Source organism: Mustelus asterias, chromosome 9 (assembly GCF_964213995.1).
Source record: "Mustelus asterias chromosome 9, sMusAst1.hap1.1, whole genome shotgun sequence".
Classification (NCBI taxonomy): Eukaryota; Metazoa; Chordata; class Chondrichthyes; order Carcharhiniformes; family Triakidae; genus Mustelus; species Mustelus asterias.
In genome coordinates, this window is record NC_135809.1 from 13,250,457 (window position 1) to 13,272,617 (window position 22,161).

A 22,161-nucleotide genomic window follows, 5' to 3' on the forward strand; every position below is an offset into this window, starting at 1 on the left:
GGGTAGCGAATTCCACAGATTCACAACCCTTGGGTTGGCACGGTGGCACAGTGGTTAGCACTGCTGCTTCACAGCTCCAGGGACCTGGGTTCGATTCCCGGCTTGGGTCACTGTCTGTGTGGAGTTTGCACATTCTCCTCGTGTCTGCGTGGGTTTCCTCCGGGTGCTCCGGTTTCCTCACACAGTCCAAAGATGTGCGGGTTAGGTTGATTGGCCATGTTAAAATTGCCCTTAGTGTCCTGAGATGCGTAGGTTAGAGGGATTAGTGGGTACAATATGTAGGGATATGGGGGTAGGGCCTGGGTGGGATTGTGGTTGGTGCAGACTCAATGGGCCAAATGGCCTCTTTCTGTGCTGTAGGGTTTCTATGATTCTATGATCCTTTGGGAGAAGTAGTTTCTCCTCAACTCTGCTTTAAATTTGCTCCCCCTTATCCCAAGACTATGACCTCTCGTCCTAGAATGCCCCATAGGAGGAAGCATCCACTCCATGTCTACTTTATCCATACCTTTTATCATCTTGTATATCTCAATTTGATCTCCCCTCATTCTTCTAAATTCCAGAGAGTGTCGGCCTAATCTGTTCAATTTCTCTTCATACGACAAACCCCTCATCTCTGGAATCAATCCAGTGAACCTCCTCTGAACTGCCTCCAATACCACTACATCTTTCCTCAAATAAGGGGACCAAAACTGTGCACAATACTCCAGGTGCGGCCTCACCAATGCCTTGTATATTTGCAACAATACTTCCTTATCTTTATATTCTATTCCTTTAGCTATAAATGCCAACATTCCATTCGCTTTCTTTATTGTTGTAATTTCGGAAACACGGCAGCAAATTTGTGCAGAGCAAGCTGCCACCAACAGTGAAATAAATTACATGTTAATCTATTAAGAAAGCAGTAAAGAATTCAACACCCACCTTATAGTTTCTGCTTTCCCAATATGAATTGCAGACTATCCTCCCGGTCAGAGAACATCTTTACTCAAATTCGGAGTACCTACGTCTTGGTAGCTTTAGGATTCCCTTGTACACAAGTTTTGTTGGGTTTAATGAGCTAAAGCTACGCACCTTGCCAGAGCAAGTCATTGATAACCTTTCTGTTACTTATCCGACTCGAAATTGCCCTAGCCATCAAGAATTAGGTTTGCAACAGAACTTTTCTTTTTCATTTGTCTTTTCACAGCAGAAGAATCCCTGCAGTGCAGAAGGAGGCCATTTGGCCCATCCAGTCTGCACCGACTCTCCAACAGAGCATTGTACCCAGGCCCTATCCCCATAACCCCACATATTTACCCCACTAATCCCCTAACCTACACATCTTGTGACACTAGGGGGCGATTTACTATGGCCAATCCATCTAACCTGCATAAAAGCAAATTACTGTGGGTACTGGAATCTGAAAGCAAAAGAGAAAATGCTGGAAAATCTCAGCAGGTCTGGCAGCATCTGTAAGGAGAGAAAAGAGCTGACGTTTCGAGTCCAGATGACCTTTTGTCAAACCTCTCCCCATCTTTGACAAAGGGTCGTCTGGACTCAAAACATCAGCTCTTTTTTCTCCTTACAGATGCTGCCAGACCTGCTGAGATTTTCCAGCATTTTCTCTTTTGGTTCCACCTAACCTGCACATCTTTGGGATGTAACTGTCACTGGCAAGGCCAGCATTTACTGCTGGAGCCTTAACTGCCCTTGAACTGAGTGGCTTGCTAGGCCATTTCAGAGGGCAGTTTAGAGTGAGCTACATTGCAGTGGGTCTGGAGTCACTTGTCGGCCAGACTGGGTAAGGACAGCAGATTTCCTCCTCTTACCGACATGAAGGACCTCGGGCCCAGTGACAGACTCACCCCTCCTGGGTCCACTAATGAACTTGGCTGGCTGGTTGCTTGGCAGCAGAGGCCTGGAATCCTGCAGAACTGTCCGATTACCATCGATTACACACAGTTTGCTTGGCCGCCTGTATCCAGCAATAGGCGTGTCCTGTTAGGGTTTTGATTTCAAAGAGATCCAATTTGACTGATCCCTCCCCACTGATTAATTTGAATGCCTGGAAAATCAGATGCATGGCTTGTCGGCAATACCCCGTTGTCTGGCAAAACACTGTCCTCTAGAAAGATAGCTGTCTGGAGAAGAACTGTTTATTCTCACCGTCATAACAATGTGATAATTAAGTGAGACTTTCAATGTAATTGACATCATTATTCCACATTTGCTGTATCTCACATTCCCCATTGCAAACCGACATAGGTGTGAACATTACAAAATTCCTGAGAATGTGTCACATGATAATTTGAGTCCATGATGCTAATTGGTAATTATAGAGGTGAAACTATACTAAAATGATGCACAAATACGCTCTTTCAGTCACAAGCACTGGATGAAAATGATATTACAGCCTCCCATCAAAAAACACGCTCTAATGTTCTATACTTGAAGCAAAATCTGGAACCCTTGGATCGCATTTGATTTCCCCACTGAACTCTGTTATTTACACTCAAAATGATCCTGTGACATAAGTTCATAAGATATAGGAGCAGAATTAGCCCATTTGGCCCATCGAATCCGCTCTGCTATTCGATCATGGCTGATATGCTCCTCATCCCCATTTTCCTGCCTTCTCCCCATAACCCTTCAACCCATTACCAATTTAAAATGTGTCTATCTCCTCCTTAAATTTACTCACTGTCCCAGCATCCACCGCACTTTGAAGTAGCGAATTCCATAGATTCACAATCCTTTGGGAGAAGTAGTTTCTCCTCAACTGTTTTAAATTTGCTACCCCTTATCCTAAGACTATGGCCTCTCATCCTAGAATGCCTCAGCAGCAGAAGCATCCGCTCCACATCTACTTTATCCATACCTTTTATCATCTTGAATACCTCAATTTGATCCCCCTCATTCTTCTAAATTCCAGAGAGTGTAGGCCTAAACTGTTCAATCTCTCTTCTACACATGATGGCAGTGGTACAGTGCTCACTTTTTAACTTTATGCTTTCAACAGGGGGCCTTACCTGGAAGGATTACATTTTGAAAATGTGTGTATAGAGCAGCAAGGTGGCACAGTCGTTAGCACTGCTGCCTCATGGCGCCAGGGACCTGGGTTCGATTCCCAGCTCGGGTCACTGTCTGTGCAGAGTCTGCATGTTCTCCCTGTGCCTGTGTGAGTTTCTTCCGGGTGCTCCAGTTTCCTCCGAAAGTCCGAAAGACATGCTGGTTAGGTGCATTGGCCACGCTAAATTCTCCCTCAGTGTACCCAAACAGGCACCGGAGTGTGGCGACTAGGGGGTTTTCACAGTAATTTCATTGCAGTGTTAAGGTAAGCCTACTTGCGATACTAATAAATAAACTTTAAAAATCTCAGTTCTCCAACACATGAACCAAGGTCGCAATATCGTTTCAAGACCTTCTAAACCTTACCCATCATCCCTCCTGCAACCGTCAGATTACCCCATGCCACCTTGTCCCCATGCCGCTCTATGATCCTGAGGCACCCCCTGCTACCCCACATTCCACGTGCCACTTCTATGCCCCTCCCCCATGTATCCACCATAGCGACTTAACCAATATGTACCATGTGGAGTTCACAGGAGTCATGCAATAGCAACTGGAATTGTTTTAGATCATTGGAATACCATTAAATCTATAACAATCCAAGGAAACTCTAAATTCAAACTCACTATTGTTGACCCTGGACCCAAAACTCTTAAGGGAAGAAAAATGTTGTCATCCTTTAAGGACCGATTAAGTTTGTAAGTTACACAGTTAAGATGGGTATAGAGGGACTAGTAGGCTTACATCAACACTGCAGTGAAGTTACTGTGAAAATCCCCACTCACTCACCACCCTCTGTGTGAAAAACCTGCCCTTCTAGACCCTTTTGTATCTCTTCCCCTCTCACCTTAAACCTATGCCCCTAATTTTAGACTCCCCTACTTTTATGAAAAGGTGTTGACTCCCTACCTTATCTATGCCCCTCATTATTTTATAGACCTCCATAAGGTCACCCCTCAGTCTCCTATGCTCCAGGGAAAAAAGTCCCAGTCTATCCAGTCTCTCCTTATAACTCAGACCATCAAGCCCCAGTAGCATCCTAGTAAATCTTTTCTGTACTCTTTCCAGTTTAATAATATCCTTTCTATAATAGGGTGGCCAGAACTGTACACAGCATTCCAAGTGTGGCCTTACCAATGTCTTGTACAACTTCAACAAGACGTCCTTCGTTGCCGCTATTTCGAAACTCAGTCAATTAAATGCTGCTTGATGCTAACTTCTGCAATTGCCTCAGACATCCTGTGGCAAATCTTCAAAATCTGCCAGGGCACCCCCACAGAACAACTATTTAAATAAACTAATGACTGGAAAGAAACACAAGGTCCGACACTCACTCGCTCCCAGAAGATGAAGTGAACTCATGCATTCAAATTTACCCTCACATTCCTTGAGACCAAAAGGTTTCTCTGTTGAACAAACATAATTAGGTAGGGCATGCTGACAATTTAGATTTCCCACTAGTGTTTCATGAAAATTATAAGATTTATTCCAGCAAACCTCATTATAGAACATGATCTAATTTTAACCCTAGCCGTCTCTCTCTGGCACGGACTAATTTGGACTTATCACTGATGTTTTGGGGCAGGAGCGTGGCGACTTCTTGTGAGCTGTCCCCAGCCTACCCTCTTATTCTATCTTTTGCTTCGTTCTATGCTTTTAAAACTCTACTCTCTTACAAACTCTCTGAAAATATTACACCCTCGCTATGACTGTAACCCTACATTCTGCACCCTCTCCTCTCCTTCTCTATGTACGGTATGCTCTGTCTGTATAGAGCGCAAGAAACAATACTTTTCACTGTATATTAATACATGAGACAATAATAAATCAAATCAGAATAAAATCTTTATTTATACAGCTTTTGGATCTTATAGTTAGTCCCTGTTTGAACTCTGAAGGAAACAGCCCTAGGCAAGCAATCTGCGCTGTCTGCCATCTCATCAAGCAGATGACAGCAGAAAGAACCCTAGTTCTTTCTCATTAGAAGTGCAAATGATTGCATTGGAACTTCGGCCTTCAAGACTAACTCAATTCTACATGCCTTTTCCCCGGTGATGGTCCAGTTTCTGGTAAGATGGATCACGCTGCAGCAGTCAACCTCCCCTCGGAAGAAACATTCATTAGATTTTGATTCTGGACTCACCCATAACCCTAAGTTATTATATTGTGGTGGGCCTGAACCTCCTTCCATTCTCTTATCTGCCTTTGTATTGTACGAGTGCTAATAAATGAGACAATAATAAATCAAATCAAATTTTTTAAACAAATACAGGTGGAATTAAAGCGCAAGCATGTTGATAGAATGACATTTGTGTAAAATAAAAGAAAAATTAAACTGAAGCAAAAAATAGTTGCTGACTAATGGCAGGGGCATTGACAACATTTAAACGGCATTTGGACAGATACACGGATAGGAAACGTTTAGAGGGACATGGGCCAAATGCAGGCAAATTGGGTTCGCTTAGATGGGTTTTTTGGTCAGCATGGACCAGTTTGGGCCAAAGGGCCTGTCTCCTTGCTGTAGATTCTATGATTCTATGATAGGGATAGCATATTAGTAATATCGAGACAATGCTATCAAACACATGTCTAATAGAATTCAACAGAGAAAACTTAAAAGTATAAATCGTTAGATTGAAGAAGTATGGGGCTAAACCTGTACAATTAACCGAACTACATTTATACAGGAGGAACCAGAAAATAGGATAATAGGAGCAGGAGTGGGCCATTCAGCCCCTCAAGCAAGTTCCAACCATCAATGAGATCATGGCTGTTCGCTATCCTAACTCCATCCACTCCCCTTGATTATCTCTTAATGTCCTTCACAAGCAATAATCTATTGATTTAAAATTATTAATTAAGCATCCACTGCTGGATGTAATAGAATAGATGTAACTTTGAATGCTTAGACGATGTGGTGAAGTAATTTGAAAAGCTGTTGAGATGTTAGCCTGAATTACAAAGAACAAAACAAAGAACAAAGAACAATACAGCACAGGAACAAGCCCTTTGGCCCTCCAAGCCCGTGCCGCTCCCTGGTCCAAACTAGACCATTCTTTTGTATCCCTCCATTCCCACTCCGTTCATGTGGCTGTCTAGATAAGTCTTAAACGTTCCCAGTGTGTCCGACTCCACCACCTTACCTGATCATTTGAGTCGACTCCTGCACCACATGCAGTGAGTGTGCCATCATGTCCTGGTAGACATTTCTGGCAAGGCTCACTAGTGGGGACATGCATTCTGAAAGCCAGTCCTATCCTCATAAGCAAGGTGAATGGAGCTGTAGGAAATATTATTACCCATGTAGCGGAGGAGGTGGGCGTGCCCTCGGTGTCCCAGCTTCCGACTGTAGAACAGGTCCAGAAATGGTTCCCCATCCACTGTGGGGCATTCTCTGTGGGGCACTGGGTCCCTGCCAACAGAGTCTGCCTACCTGGAAGGACATCAGGGGAGCTGGGTGGCTCATGGGACTAAAAGTTCACGGCAAGCTGAGAGGCGGAGCCTGAGCCCAGGACTGTAAAGAGCTGGGGCGGGGCTTTAGCCCACAGTGTGAAGCAAAGAGCCACATGATCTGGGAGTAGAGAGAGTTGTGGACTGGACAGAGACCTGTGTAGAAGCAAGCATGGAGTTAGCTAATAGCTTGGACTATACTCTCTATATATGTGGACATAGTTACGTGTTATCAATAAACAGTTAATGTTCAACCTTACAAGCCCTGGAACCACTTCATGAAAAACCTACTGAATATACAACATTCTACGGGGACCAGGGGCTGGAGAAGAAGGAGGGATCATAAGGCTCATTGGAGAGAGAGAGAGAGAGAAAGAGTGCGACTCCAGTGAAGAGCTGGAGCAGCAGCTTGGGTCTGGTGAGCTCCTGAACTGAGGGACGAAGGCCACAAATAGGGACGATCATAGAATCCCTACAGTGCAGAAGGAGGCCATTCGGCCCATCGCGTCTGCACCAACCACAATCCCGATCAGATGCCTCTGACGGTGGCTAGTAGACTGGGATGTGGCAAAAGAGCAGGCGAACAGCTGCTGGAGATCTGAGCTGGCTGCCTGGACAGCACCTCTGAATCTGAGAGGCCACAGGAGAGGGAGATCTCCTTCATTTCTGGGAGACAAGGTCATCTGGGTCATGTGGTCATGGGAAGTTAGAAGTAGGAGCTGCATCAATGGATTCTGATACTTGGCTAGTTAAAGATCTGGAATTATGATCTCAATGGTCTCCTGATTGGTCTAGAGTATTGGCCATGAATATCTTTTGTAAAGAGTTTGTTCCTCTATGTTAAGCTCCTCCATTAATGTTTATAAAGATTTGATACCAGTGGAATAAAGGACATCTGTTTTATAATATTGGTGCAGACCGGGTGTTTGAATCTGATGATACATCAGATTGTGGCATAGGGGTGTAATTAATAGGACAGTTTTACTACCACTACCAACCCCCACATCTCCCGCACCATGTCTGTCCATCCGTCCATCCATCCATCCCTCTTTCCCTCCCAGCACTGGACAAGAACAATACAACAGGGTGGCATGGAGGCACAGTGGTTAGCACTGCTGCCTCACAGCACCAGGGAGCCGGGTTCAATTCTCAGTTTGGGTCACTGTCTGTGTGGAGTTTGCACGATCTCCCCGTGTCTGCGCGGGTTTCCTCCGGGTGCTCTGGTTGCCTCCCACAGTCCAAAGATGTGTGGGTTAGGTGAATTGGCTATGCTAAATTGCCCCTTAGTGTCAGGGGGACTAGCTCGAGTAAATGCATGGAGTCATGAGGATAGGGCCGGGGTGGGATTGTGGTTGGTGCAGACTCGATGGGCCGAATGGCCTCCTTCTACACTGTAGGGATTCTATGATTCTATTCTATGAATACACTCAAATTATACTGCTTCTGTCCGAACCCTGGGGTACAGTGGGTGGAATTTTCCTGTTCCGCCTGCCATGGGAATTATAGCAGGCTGGACACAGACCATGCAAAGGTCCGTTGACCTTGGGTGGGATTTTCTGACCTTGAGGCGAGTGCAGCCAGAAAATCCTGCCCAGTACTTCCTGTCCTGGATCCCTCGGCCCACAATAGGATTTAGCTCACGCAGAAGATGTAGGTAAGCAACGTAGCTACACTTTGGGCCTGCAGGATAACGGTCTTGCTGATGACGAGTGAGCGGATGGGTTGTTGTTCTCCTCGGAGTGGGGTGTGACTGAGGACGAGGTACAGGGGAGCGATTTAAAAGCTGTTAAAGAACAAAAACCTGCTTGCTGTCCTGGCCTGTGACGGCAGATTACCGTAACAACAAGAAAATGAAGCACAGAGCCTGGGAAATGTTCCCAGGGTTGTCAGGCCATGGACAGACTCAGGCTCATCTCTGCTCCAGCAGAAAGGCTTTGTAACTCCCAAAGCAAATCGAGAAACAGTTCTCTTCACTTCTTCGTGCCCTTTGTGTGCAAGGGGAGGAAGACAGCGAGAGCATGGAGCGAGATGATAGTTCCTCGAGGGATGAGTCTGAAAGACTCTTCCTCATTAATTGCCTTTTCTTACGCTCCTTGCACAACGTGCTCCGACCACCTTTTCCCAGAGAAAGTGAAATGGGGTGTTTACTGGAATGACTTCCTTCATGTTGTCTAATTAGCCGGGATTCGATTCAAGTTGAGAAGGTATTCCTTGTGCAATGAAATGTCTTCTTGATTTTATGTGAATGAGCTCACGTGGGAAGCAGAAATGACTCAAACTGCTACTTCTAGAATGAAAACAAACCCAGCTTTTCAAGCTTCTTTTGTTGCTTTTAAAAGTGCTGTGGGTCGCAAACGATACAATTTCCACATTGCTTAAGTTATTTTGTCCTTTGGTTCCAAACAAGGTGGTTCACACATTCTTGTTGTCATTGTTGCTTCTTGGAGGTCTTGGTAAATCCAGTAGTCGAATAAATATAACATTGACCTTAGTCTCATACTCCCTCCTCCCCGCTTCCCCCGCTAGCAAGTGGTGGCGTGGGGGCAGCGAAGTGGGCAGAATGAGCTCCATGCTGGGTTACCACACACCCCTACATTCATAGAATCACGATAGTGCAGATGGAAGCCATTTGGCTCATCGAGCCTGCATCGACAAAAACCCCTCCTGGTCCTATCCCCATAACCCCAGGTATTTACCCTAGCAAGTCCCCCTGACATAAGGGGCAATATATCATGGCCAATCAACCTAACCTGCACATCTTCGGACTGAGGGAGGAAACCCACGCAGACACAGGAAGAACGTGCAGACTCCACACAGACAGTGACCCGAGGCCGCAATTGAACTCAGGTCCCTGGTGCTGTGAGGCAGCAGTGCTAACCACTGTGCCACCGTGCCGCCCTGCTTCTCAGTGACTTTATACTGGGTGGGATAAATCTCAGCCAGGTTTCCTGTCCTTGTCAGTTCAGAGGAGGTTCACCAGACTGAGTCCAGGAATGAAAGGATTGGCGTATGAGGAGCGGTTGGATAGCTTGGGCCTGTACTCGCTGGAGTTCAGAAGAATGAGGGGGGGGTCTGATCGAGGTATATAAAATGCTAAAGGGGATTGATAACGGGAATGTTGAACAGATGTCCCCCTTGTGGCTCAGTCTCGAACAAGATATAGAGTGAGAGGAGGTATGAGTCCAATGATGTGTGGGTTAGGTGGATTGGCCATGTTAAATTGCCTCTGAGTTTTAGGGGGACTAGCTAGGATGACTGCATGAGGTTATGGGGATTGGGCCTGGATGGTTTGGTAGTTGGTGCAGATTCAATGGGCTGAATGGTCTCCTTCTGCACTGTAGGATTCTATGATTCGAGGTTCAAAACTGAGATGAGGAGAAACTACTTCTCTCAGAAGGTTGTGAATCTGTGGAACTCATTGTTCCAGAGTGCAGTGGGGACAGAATCAATCAACAGATTCAAGAAAGAGATGGATACGTTTCAGATGAAAAGCAGGATAAAGGGCGATGGGGAGCAGGCAGGAAAGTAGAATTCAGACCAGGATAAGGTCAGCCATGATCATGTTAAATTGCAGAGTGGGCTCGAAGGCCTGAATTGCCGACTCCCGTTTCTAATTCCTATGTTCCTGTCTTTTCCCAATTATTGGCCAAATTATTAGCCACTTAAGGGATATTTCCCACCCAACCTCAATCTTTAGGCTGGCGGGAGAATATTCCAGGTGTAGGGGAAGCACAAAAATAATCGGGCCTAAGTTTTGGTTGGGAAGCAGAGGTGAGAGACACTTCCATCAAGAAGCCCCCTTCTCAATTTGGGAAACCTTCCCCCCTACTTAAGGTCCAATGGCTGCTGGACCTCCTTCTCACACCCCCGCCCCTCCCCCACCCATTGACCTTCCCCATACCCTCCCCACCCTGACACCATCCAGTCCGGGGACTTTGACTCCGACATATTCCGGAAGTTTCTCTTCCATCCACTTCTGATGCTGCAGGGACTAGAGTGCTGCCAGCCTAGCTGGGATCTCCTCCTGAGTGAAGGGTGGAAATAATGGCCTGTAGCCAACTGAGGCTCATTCGAGCATAAAATAGCCACTGGTTAAGCTGAGTCAGCAGGGAAGTGAAGGTGGTCAAGAAGCAGGTGTAAAACGTGGTCAAGAAAGCTAATGGAATGCTTATGGAATGCTTTCCTTTATTAGGTACAGCATTGAACCCAAAAGTAGGGATGTAATGATGGAACTGCATAAAATATTGGTTGGGCCACATTTGGAATTTTGTGTACAGTTCTGGTCACCACCTGACAAGAAGAAGTCTGGCACGAGTGCAGAAGAGATTTACAAGAACATTGCCAGGGCTTGAAAATTGCAGCAATGAGGGCGGCACGGTGGCACAGTGTTTAACACTGCTGCCTCGCAGCGCCAGGGGCCTGGGTTCCATTCCCGGCTTGGTTCACTGTCAGTGTGGAGTCTGCACATTCTCCCCGTGTCTGCGTGGGTTTCGTCCGGGTGCTCCGGTTTCCTCCCACAGTCCAAAGATGTGCGGGTTTGGTGGATTGGCCTTGCTAAATTACCCCTTAGTGTCAGGGGGACTAGCTATGGTAAATGGGTGGGGTTATGGGGATAGGGATTGTGGTTGGTGCAGGCTCGATGGGCCGAATGGCCTTCTTCTGCACTGTAGGATTCTACTCTAGGAGAGATTGAATAGGCTGGGGTTGTTTTTCTGAGAACAGAGGGGGCTCGGGGGTGACCTAATTGAGATGTACAAGGTTATGAGGGGCTGAGATAGGGTAGATAGGAAAAAATTGTTTCCCCTCGCGGAAGAGTCAATTAGTAGGGGGCAGAGATTTAAAGTGATTGGTGGAAGGTTTAGAGGGGACGTGAGGGAAAACCTTTTCACCCAAAGGGTGGTGGGCATCTGGAATTCACTGCCTAAATTGGTGGCGAAATGCTCAACCAATTTAAAAGATGCCTGGATCTGTATCTGAAGTGCTGCAAGTCTACCAGGTGCTGGAAAATGGGATTTGTTTCTCTTTTCTGGCTGGCACAGCCATGACAGGCTGAATGGCCTCTTTCTGCACTGTAACTTTTCTATGGTGTCAGATGGCGGGGGCGGCGAGGGTAACCCCACCATCCGAAATATCCTGGCCAAAGTGAATAGCCTAATGAAAGCAAAGTACCGTGCATGTTGAAAATCTGGAATAAAATGAGAACAGGTTGAATATACTCGGCAGGTCTGGCAGCCTCTGTGAAGAGAGAAACAGGGTCAACATTTGAGCTTGGTGACCTTTCATCAGAACTGGAAGAAGCTGAAGATGTAATGGGTTCGAAGCAAGAACAGAGGCTGGGGAAGGGGGAAGAGGGAAGGAGAGGGGGAAGGGGAGGAGGATCCTGGGACTGTGATTGAGAATGGAAAGAGGGAAGTGACAATGGTAGGCAAAAGGGGATGGAAATGGGGCAAGTATAGCAGCAAATAATGGGCTTAGAAGTGCGGTAGGTAGCAACACTAGAATCAATACCAACACTTACTGAGTCAGAAAATAGCAGAGGTCATAATCTGAAATTGTTGACCTCAATATTGGGGTCAGAAAGTTGACCGATGGAACATGACATGCTGTTCCTCACAATTCTGTTGACCTTCATTGGAACAGTGCAAAAGGTCAAGGACAAAGGGATCCGAGTCAGGTTGGGATGGAGGATTAAAATGGCAAGCCAAGTCAGGATTTCGCTTGAGGCGGTCACTCACAGTAGAGGAGAACCAACAGGAGCAACAAACATAGTGGCCAGGATTTTACCGGCCCATCCGCCAGGGGAATTGGAGTGGGCGAGGGACGGAGAATGGGAATGTCCATTGGCTGTAAAATCCCGCCCAATATGTTAAATATTGAAGTTGAAAGGTGAGCCAAGAAATCGCTGTTTTACCTTGAAGGAATATCTGGAACCTTGGACGGCAAGAAGACAGGAGCTGAAACATTCAACTGCACTTACATAAAAGAATGGTTTGGGAAGAGGCAGGGGGAGGGGGGAGGTGTAGGGAGAGATTAAAGTGTTGACCCAGGGTGTTTTGAAGAGCAAGAATTCTCTGAAGAATGCCGAAAGGGGAAGGGAGGGAACAGGGAGATGTATTTATTGTGGCATTATGCTGGAGATGGTAGAAATGGGTTTGATTTGATTTGATTAGAGGGACGCGGATTCAATTCCGGCCTCGGTCACTGTCTGTGTGGAGTTTGCACATTCTCCCCGTGTCTGCGTGGGTTTCATCCAGGTGCTCCAGTTTCCTCCCAGAGTCCAAAGATATGTGGGTTAGGTTAATTGGCCATGCTAAATTGCCCCTTAGTGTCAGAGGGATTAGCAGGGTAAATAAGTGGGGTTACGGGAATAGGGCCTGGATGGGATTGTGGTCGGTGCAAACTCGATAGGCCGAATGGCCTCCTTCTGCACTGTAGGGATTCTATGATTCTATGATGTATTAGTGCACAGTGCAAAGTGTTGTTTCTTGCACGCCTTACAGACAAAACATACTGTACATAGAGAAGGAAAGGAGAGGGTGCAGAATGTAATGTTACAGTCACAGCTAGGGTGTACAGGAAGATCAACGTAACATGATATAGGTCACAAAGCATACCGTACATAGAGGAGGAAAGGAGAGGGTGCAGAATGTAATGTTACAGTCACAGATAGGGTGTACAGAAAGATCAACATAATATGATATAGGTCACAAAGCATACCGTACATAGAGGAGGAAAGGAGAGGGTACAGAATGTAGTGCTATAGTCATGGCTAGGGTGTAAAGAAAGATCAGCTTAACATGAGGGGTGAAAGGTGAGGCCCGGTCGTGATTCTGAGAGAGAGGTGAAAGGTTCAGGGCATAAGTGAGCCAAATGGGATGGACATGACTGGGACCCTGTCAAACAAATACATCAACCTGATAGCCCACTGTATAGTAAAGGGTACGTGTTAGAAATATGAAGTTTATAAGATTGTTATGCTTTGGGATTTTAATGCAGGGTAAAATGGGGCAGGGGGGAAATGAAGGGGTCATGTGACCTGTTCTGATTTCTGCCTGACGACAAGCTTGAGTGACTTGGCTGTTAAAAGTCAAAGGGCGGGGTGGGGGTGGGGTGGGCGGGGGGGAGCAGATCGATTTACTGGGAAGGAGGTGCAAGATATCACATCTGTGGATGATTGTCAGGGCATCTGTGATGACTCTGGGTAAACTGCAAGGGCCAAATCCATAGACCTTTATAAACAATGGGTGAGACTCGGGACCAGACTTCTTGTCTCCATTTCCAACAGATCCAATGGTGCGGGAAGGAGTTGGGGCGTGATTTACGCAAGAGGAAAACCCAAACTCAGTAAGGTCACATGAACTTAGTGCTAGATTCAAACAGACCCCACGTTGACTGTTGCAAGGGCCTTAACTCACAGTGTAGTAGTCATGAATTGATGGAGTAGACACAAAGGCTGGAATTTTACCAGTCCGCCTGCTTGAAAATCCGAGCAGGCGAGGGGCGGACCATGCAAAGGTCTGTTAACCTCGGGGGGGGGTGGGGGATGTTACGGATTCAGGCCGAACGAGGTCGTAAAATTCCACCCAAACATTTTGATTTGTTTAAGTGTTTGGCACTTGGAAATGTGAACCTTCGTATCTCACAGTGAGAGTGATCTATCTGGGAGAGAAGCAATGAATTCAGAATGGTAATCCTGTCCTGTGCTTCAATCCTGTCCCAGGTGATCCAGGATAGCATTGATGGCATCCAAAGAAACACCTGTGACCCAGATTACTCCCCCAGTCAATTCTCAAGGTAAGGTAAAGACAAAAAGAACCATTGTGTGAACTTGAAAGAGGAAAACAACTTAAATTTCAGTGACTTGTTTATACAAAGAACAAAGAAAATTACAGCACAAGAACAGGCCCTTCGGCCCTCCAAGCCTGCACCGACCATGCTGCCTGAGTGAACTAAAACCCCCTACCCTTCCGGGGACCATATCCCTCCATTCCCATCCTATTTATGTATTTGTCAAGACGCCCCTTAAAAGTCACTATCGTATCTGCTTCCACTACCTCCCCCAGAAGCGAGTTCCAGGCATCCACCACCCTCTGTGTAAAAAACTTGCCTCATACATCTCCTTTAAACCTTTCCCCTCACACCTTAAACCTATGCCCCCTAGTAATTGACTCTTCCATCCTGGGAAAAAGCTTCTGACTAACCACTCTGTCCATGCCCCTCATAATCTTAATCTTTTGTCCATTAAAACCTGTGAACACATGAATAATTAAATGAAAGCAGCTCAAGGATCCCAGATCAGCAGTGTTTGGAACACAACATTTTTAGGAGTATGTTTGCTATTCAAGTTCAACAAACACAAAAGCTCGACTGTGTGTTTCAAAAATGTATTAATCATGACCTACCTTCCTTGGAGTTCAGAAGAGTGAGAGGGGATCTCACTGAAACTTATAAAATACTAACAGGACTAGCTAGACAGGGTAGATTCTGTTCCCAATGGTGGAGGAGTCCAGGTCTAGGGGTCATGGTTTAAGGATAAGGGGTAAACATTTTAGAATTGAGGTGAGGAGAAATTGTGTACAATTCACTACCACAGAAAGTAGTTGAGGCCAAAATATTGTGTGATTTCAAGAAGGAATTAGATATAGCTCTTTGTGCTAAAGGGATCAAGGGATATTGGGAGGAAGGGGGATCAGGATATTGAATTTGATGATCGGCCATGATCAAAATGAATGGCGGAGCAGGCTCAAAGGGCCGAATGGTCCACTCCTGCTGCTATTTTCTATGTTTCTATCTTTCCTATGATCATATCGGCAATAGTTAGGTACATAATAAAATAGATTTAGATAGGAAGAACTGGCATTTGTACGGTCATTGTTTCTTGTGTCATGAGGCTTTTGCAGTGTATTCACGCTGTACCTAGTTGGAACAAGGACACTTTAAGGGACTGATCATGCATCGGCCATTTGGTGCGGGCAAACAGGCAGTATATCATAAGAGCCAGTAGTGTAAACACCTTTCTAATAAAGCTCTTATTTGTTTGTACCTTCGTGGTCTGTAGACCTATCCTTTAAAAACGCCACAAAGAAAACTGGCGATGAGGTGGTTGATCCACACTGCAAACACCGGAAAAAAAGTTGCAGTAATCTGGTGGAACAAGAGAAGAAGTGTTGGTCCACGCTGCACGTATCCAAAAAGACTTACAAAGTTTTGTTTAAAATCGCTGCACCAATGCTGGTGATGGAGAGGTGACAAATGAAGGGAGCAGCTATCGAAAGAACCAAAATTTAAATGAAGATTTCAGAGAAGCAATATGGAAAAGAAGCTTGCAATGTGTTCTATCTGGAAAGATCTAGAACACTGTGCTGTACTCACAGCAGCACTGTGAGTAATATCAAGTACCCTGCAACAATAAGCTTGGGAGGAAACTGGCTGAGTTCAGGTGCGCTTTGTTTGAAAAAAGTAGTGAGGTGGTGTTAAAAACTTTTGTGGCACATCATGCTTATGCAAGCCCTCTCCATAGTAAAAATGGCAGGCATGTTTGATGCCGTGGGACTGTATGGTGAGAACACTGAGCAGTGGAGCTCATATACTAAAAGATTTGACTCTTTTGCAGCAGATATTGTTTCTAGCTTTCCGGAGTACAATTGAAGTGGGCGGGAGGATATTCAATCACCTGAGAAGTCTGGTACAACCAGAAAAGCTGAGCTCGAAAACCTATAATGCTATGATGAGACAGTGGGAATATTGCAGGGCCACTTCTCACCGAAACCTTTGGTCATCGTCGTGAGGTTCAGGTTCCATAAGCGTCACATCAATCACACAGTTCAGAGCTACAATGAAGAAATTAGCTGAATACGATGAATTCGGGGATGTCTTGAATGACACCATTCGAGACAGACTGGTGTGTGGGTCAAAAAGCGAAGCTATCAAAAAGTGATTGTAATAGAAAGCAACCTAAACCTAAAGAAGGCTTTATTAGTTGCAATCTCCATGGAATTGGCAACCAAGAAAGCTTAGCAGTTTAGTTTGGGCACTAGAATCCATAAAATGCTGGCTGACACCTGAACACAGACATAGGATCGAACTTGTCACCGATATGCAAAAACAGGCCATGCAGCAGCAGGTTGCTGGAGCAAAGATGTAAAGTGCAGAAATTGTGGCATAAAGGAGCACATCAAATGTGCTTGTTGGAGAAAGAAACAACAAAGAAAGTTCAAAGCAAGAACTATAAAAAGCAAGAACTGAATGCATCATATGGAAAACCAAATAGAGAGAAAAGTATCCACATAATACTGTATTTCATTGCAGGAATCTCTGATGTAAAGAGGGAGGAAAGTTGTGCATTCACATTGATCCTAATTGGAACAAGAATACTTTAAGGAACCAATCACGTGGCATCCTGATGACGTCATTGGCCATTTGCATGGACAAAGAAGCAGTCTATCCTAACAGCCTGTAGAGTAAACACCTTTCCAATAAAGCCTTTGTTTGTTTATACCTTCATGGTCTGCAAGCCTATCCTTTAAAATATATCAGCCATGGCTCTGTAAGTTTATAAATATGATTTTCAATCTTTCAACTGATTGGAACTATAGCAATTTGAAATGAGACAGAGAAAACTATCTAAAAATGCAAGACCACCCTCCAAGGTAAAGGTGAGTAACAAACAAGTCACCCTCAGGGGAGTGAAAAGAGAAAGAGACATTTGAGAGATCCATCGAAAGCTATCACTGTCAAAAGAGGAAACATGCTGGATATTGAAACAATGGCTGCCAGAGACAGACCCACCCGAAACCTCTTGAAAATACACAATGGGTGAAGTATAACAGGCCAGCTTGCAAGCACAGCAGAGAGATTGCAAGAAAGTTTTCAGCAAGGAGAACAGGCTAAAAGCTAGGTTCTCTGTCCTTTGGAGCAAGAGTTGGTTCAGAAGCACTGCTGCCTCACAGTTCCAGAGAGCCGGGTTCAATTCCAGCCTTGGGTGACTGTCTGTGTGGAGTTTGCACATTCTCCCTGTGTCAGCATGGGTTTCCTCTGGGTGCTCTGGTTTTCTCCTATACTCCAAAGATTAGGTGGATTGGCCATGCCAAATTGCCCCTTGGTGTCCCAAGATGTGTAAGTTAGATGGATTGGCCATGGTAAATATTTGGGGTTACATGGATAGGGCAGGGGGAGAGGGCTGCGTAAAACACTCTGTCAGAGAGTCAGTGCAGACGCGATGGGCTGAATGGCCTCTTCTGCACTGTAGGGATTCTACAAGCCAACTTTACTAAAAATCTACCAGTGAACTGAGATTTCATAATAATTAAAAAATCTTCTACATCTGACTGCAGCCACAAAATCAATTAATCCAAATCAGTCCATTGTTTAAAAATCTATGCCTCAAGGACAATCAAAGGACACCGAGTTGCATATCATAGAAACATAGAAACATAGAAAACTACAGCACAAAACAGGCCCTTCGGCCCCACAAGTTGTGCCGAACATATCCCTACCTTTTAGGCCTACCTATAACCCTCCATCCTATTAAGTCCCATGTACTCATCCAGGAGTCTCTTAAAAGACCCTATTGAGTTTGCCTCCACCACCACTGACGGCAGCCGATTCCACTCGCCCACCACCCTCTGTGTGAAAAACTTCCCCCTAACATTTCCCCTGTACCTACCCCCCAGCACCTTAAACCTGTGTCCTCTCGTAGCAGCCATTTCCACCCTGGGAAAAAGCCTCTGAGAGTCCACCCGATCTATGCCTCTCAACATCTTATACACCTCTATTAGGTCTCCTCTCATCCTACGTCTCTCCAAGGAGAAAAGACCGAGCTCCCTCAGCCTATCCTCATAAGGCATGCCACTCAATCCAGGCAACATCCTTGTAAATCTCCTCTGCACCCTTTCAATCTTTTCCACATCCTTCCTGTAATGAGGCAACCAGAACTGAGCACAGTACTCCAAGTGGGGTCTGACCAGGGTCTTATATAGCTGCATCATTATCCCCGGTTTTAACTATTTTTTTATTGGACTCCAACTTCCTTTATTTCAGACATTTGTGTTGCATTTTTATTATTTCTTCCCTCAGGTTCAATGGTTAATAAATTTGATCTTTTCTTGACTCAATAAAACATTGCTTGAATTACTTGATTTTGGTGGTTTGGCCATGCAAAATTGCCCCTTAGTGTCCCAGGTTAGATGGAACGGTCATGGTAAACATGTAGGGTTACAAGGATAGGAAAGGGGGAGAGGACCTGCGTGAGATACTCTGTCAGAGAGTCAGTGCAGACTCGGTGGGCTGAATGGCCTCCTTCTGCACTGTTAGGATTCTACGATTTCACCAGCAACGGCTTACATCTGAACTGTGGCAAACCCAGCAAGAATGATATTGGTTTCAATGCTGGTAACTGCACTTCCAAACATGAAATTTGTTATATTTGGCAATGTTATTCATAGAAAGCCATTTGCCTGGCTGAACAATTTTGTTATGTAAGGTTGTTTGGAACATTGCAATATAATGTACATTTCATACCTAATTAAAGTCCAACAGGTTTATTTGGTAGCAAAAGCCACACAAGCTTTCGAGGCTCTGAGCCCCTTCTTCAGGTGAAGAAGGGGCTCACCTGAAGAAGGGGCTCAGAGCCTCGAAAGCTTGTGTGGCTTTTGCTACCAAATAAACCTGTTGGACTTTAACCTGGTGTTGTTAAACTTCTTACTGTGTTTACCCCAGTCCAACGCCGGCATCTCCACATCATTTCATACCTGGCATACTATTCATTGTGTGTTTTGTGTAAAAAGTGCACATATGCTATCCTCATCTTGCAAATTGCGTTTTACAAAATAAATTTAATGAAAGACTTCATGGATAACTATTCCTTCACCTACCTGACCTGGATTTGAATTCAGTCCAGCTTTATGGGTTGACATTTTCCTCACTCTCTCTCTCTCTCTGGGGTGACAGTAATGGCCGGGAGGGCAGCACAGTGGTTAGCACTGCTGCCTCACGGCGCCAGGGACCTGGGGTCGATTCTCAGCTTGGGCCACTGTCTGTATGGAGTTTGTACATTGGGATAAGCCCGTGGCCCTGGACCCACCAGTTCCAGAGCCGCACGAAGCTCTTCGACTTCTCATCTGAGACACTCAGCCTATTCTAGTTGGGTCACGTCACCGTGAAAAAAAATCCTTAAAAAAAACATTGAAAGGAGAAAATAGGAACTGTGTCTATATTGTGGGGATGAAAGGCTAATCATTGTGCTGCGTGTGGTGTATCAAATGGTTGGCACGGTAGCACAGTGGTTAGCATTGCTGCCTCACAGCGCCGGGGACCTTGGTTTGATTCCCGGCTTGGGTCACTGTCTGTGCAGGATCTGCACGTTCTTCCTGTGTCTGCGAGGGTTTCCTCCAGGTGCTCCGGTTTCCTCCCACAGTCCAAAGATGTGCTGGTTAGGTGCATTGGCCATGCTAAATTCTCCCTCAGTGTACATGAACAGGTGCCGGAATGAGGCAACTAGGGGATTTTGACAGTAACTTCATTGCAGTGTGAATGTAAGCCTATTTGTGACTAATAAATAAAGTTTAAATGATTGTTCAAATGCAAACCATCATTATGGTCTAAACTGTGCCTCAGGACATCCTGATGGCGAGTCTCAGCAGCCTTGGAAACTGAAGGACATTTTACACAATATGCTGGGTTGGACCATATGATTGATATTTGCACAAGGCTTGCAAAACGCCACAATGAATCACAAGCATAATCGCACAGTACAGAGCATGTCAGTTCCTCAGGAAATGCAACTATAATGGGACTTTTTCCATTTTTCTCCCCAGTTAGATTTTATTTTGGTTTTAATCACCACCTTTACTTTCTTCATTGTAGCGAGACTGCCCTGTAACGAATGTTACAATTACTCCTGATTGTACTGAGTGCCATTTCCTGTCCACAGGAGACACCTCCTCAATGTTGTTAAATGACAGCATCTTGTATTTCCATAGCAAGTGTTAATGCAAAAAGTGTTCTATTATGTACGCCCCTATGGACTAATGTGCATAAAGAATCACAAGGTAGGCTTTACAAGTTGAACACTGGGAGCTGTTTATTGAAGGTGTCCACTCATTCACAGTCAGGTCTAAGGCTGCCCAACAGGGTCCCACACTGGGAGGAGCTAATTGATGGTAGCCTCAACTGGGATCTTGGGTTCATGTCACACTATCTGTAACCCCCACGACTTGGCTGGGCTTGCAAAATCTCATTAACTGTCCTGGCTGGAGACAATACACATCTCTTTAACCTGTGCTTAACCCTCTCTCCACTCACATTGTCTGTACCTTTAAGACTCGATTACCTGTAAAGACTCACATTTCAACCATTATCTTGTAAATTGAGTTTGTGTCTATATATGCTCTGTTTGTGAACAGAACTCCCACTCACCTGAAGAAGGAGCGAGACTCCAAAAGCTTGTGCTACCAAATAAACCTGTTGGACTTTAACCTGGTGTTGTGAGACTTCATAAGGAGCTAATTGCCCAGGGGTCACCTGACCCACACTCCTAAAGGGACAGTCCATATCCCAAACCCCAACCTACAATACATGCACATATGAGGATATATACATGAGGATTCACTACCAGAAGGATGTGGATGCTTTGGAGGGGAAACAGAAGAGGTTTACGGGGATGTTGCCTGGTCTGGAGGGTATTAGCTATGAGGAGAGGTTGGATAAACAAAGTTTGTTCTCATTGGAACGACAGAGGTTGAGGGGGTGGCCTGATGGAGGTTTACATCATTATGAGTGGCATGGACAGAGTGGATAGTCAGATGCTCTCTCCTAGGGTAGAAACGTCAAGTACTAAGGGACATAGGTTTAAGGTGCGTGGGGAAAAGTTTAGAGGAGATGTGCGAGGCAGGTTTTTTACACAGAGGGCGCTGAATGTCTGGAACACCATGCCTGGGGAGGTGGTGGGAGCAGGTACAATAGCGGCATTTAAGGGCCAACTAGACAAATACATGAATAGGATGGGACTGGAAGGATACGGACTCCGTAAGTGCATAGGGTTTTAGTTTAGGCAGGCATCATGATTGGCGCAGGCTTGGAGGGCTGAAGGGCCTGTTCCTGTGCTCGACTGTTCTTTGTTCTTTATGTCACATGTTCCTGGACCGTCAAAACTTTGAAAACTAAAAGTAGCTTTGGAGCCAGGAAAAGAGAAGTAACCGAAAGATAAATCGAAGCTATGCAATTTTCACTCATCACCAGCAGAATGTCAACGATGTTTCAGGTGGTGCATTTTGTACTAGTTTTTCCTTTTACAGCCACTTCAACACAGTTGCTGTCCAGTATGGCTGGAGTTTCATGTGGTGTTTAAAATGGCTAACGCCCCTGTAATAAGCCAACTGGAAAGAAACGGCTTTTAAATTATCAAAGCAGAAGTTAAAAGGTTTACCTTCGAAAGTTGACCAGGCTGATTCCAGGTATGGCGGGACTGACGTATGAGGAGAGATTGACTAGGTGAGGATTGTTTTCCCTAGAGTTCAGACAAATGAGGGGGGATCTCATAGAGACTTATAAAATTCTAGCAGGACTAGATAGGGTAGATGCAGGGAGGATATTCCCAATGACGGGGGAGTACAGAATCAGGGGTCACAGTCTGAGGATTCAGGGTTGACCATTTAGAATGGA

The 22,161-nt window shown here is 45.4% G+C and overlaps 1 protein-coding gene across 1 annotated transcript in view; it reads right to left on the reverse strand.

The window, feature by feature from the left end:
* Window positions 1–15,585, reverse strand: part of LOC144498499 (monocarboxylate transporter 2) — a 156,618-nt gene extending 141,033 nt beyond the window's left edge. Inside the window, exon 1 of the mRNA XM_078219704.1 lies at window positions 15,545–15,585. The gene's annotated coding sequence lies outside the window, so the exon portion shown is untranslated. The remainder of the gene's footprint in view (window positions 1–15,544) is intronic.
* Window positions 15,586–22,161: the final 6,576 nt, after the last annotated feature.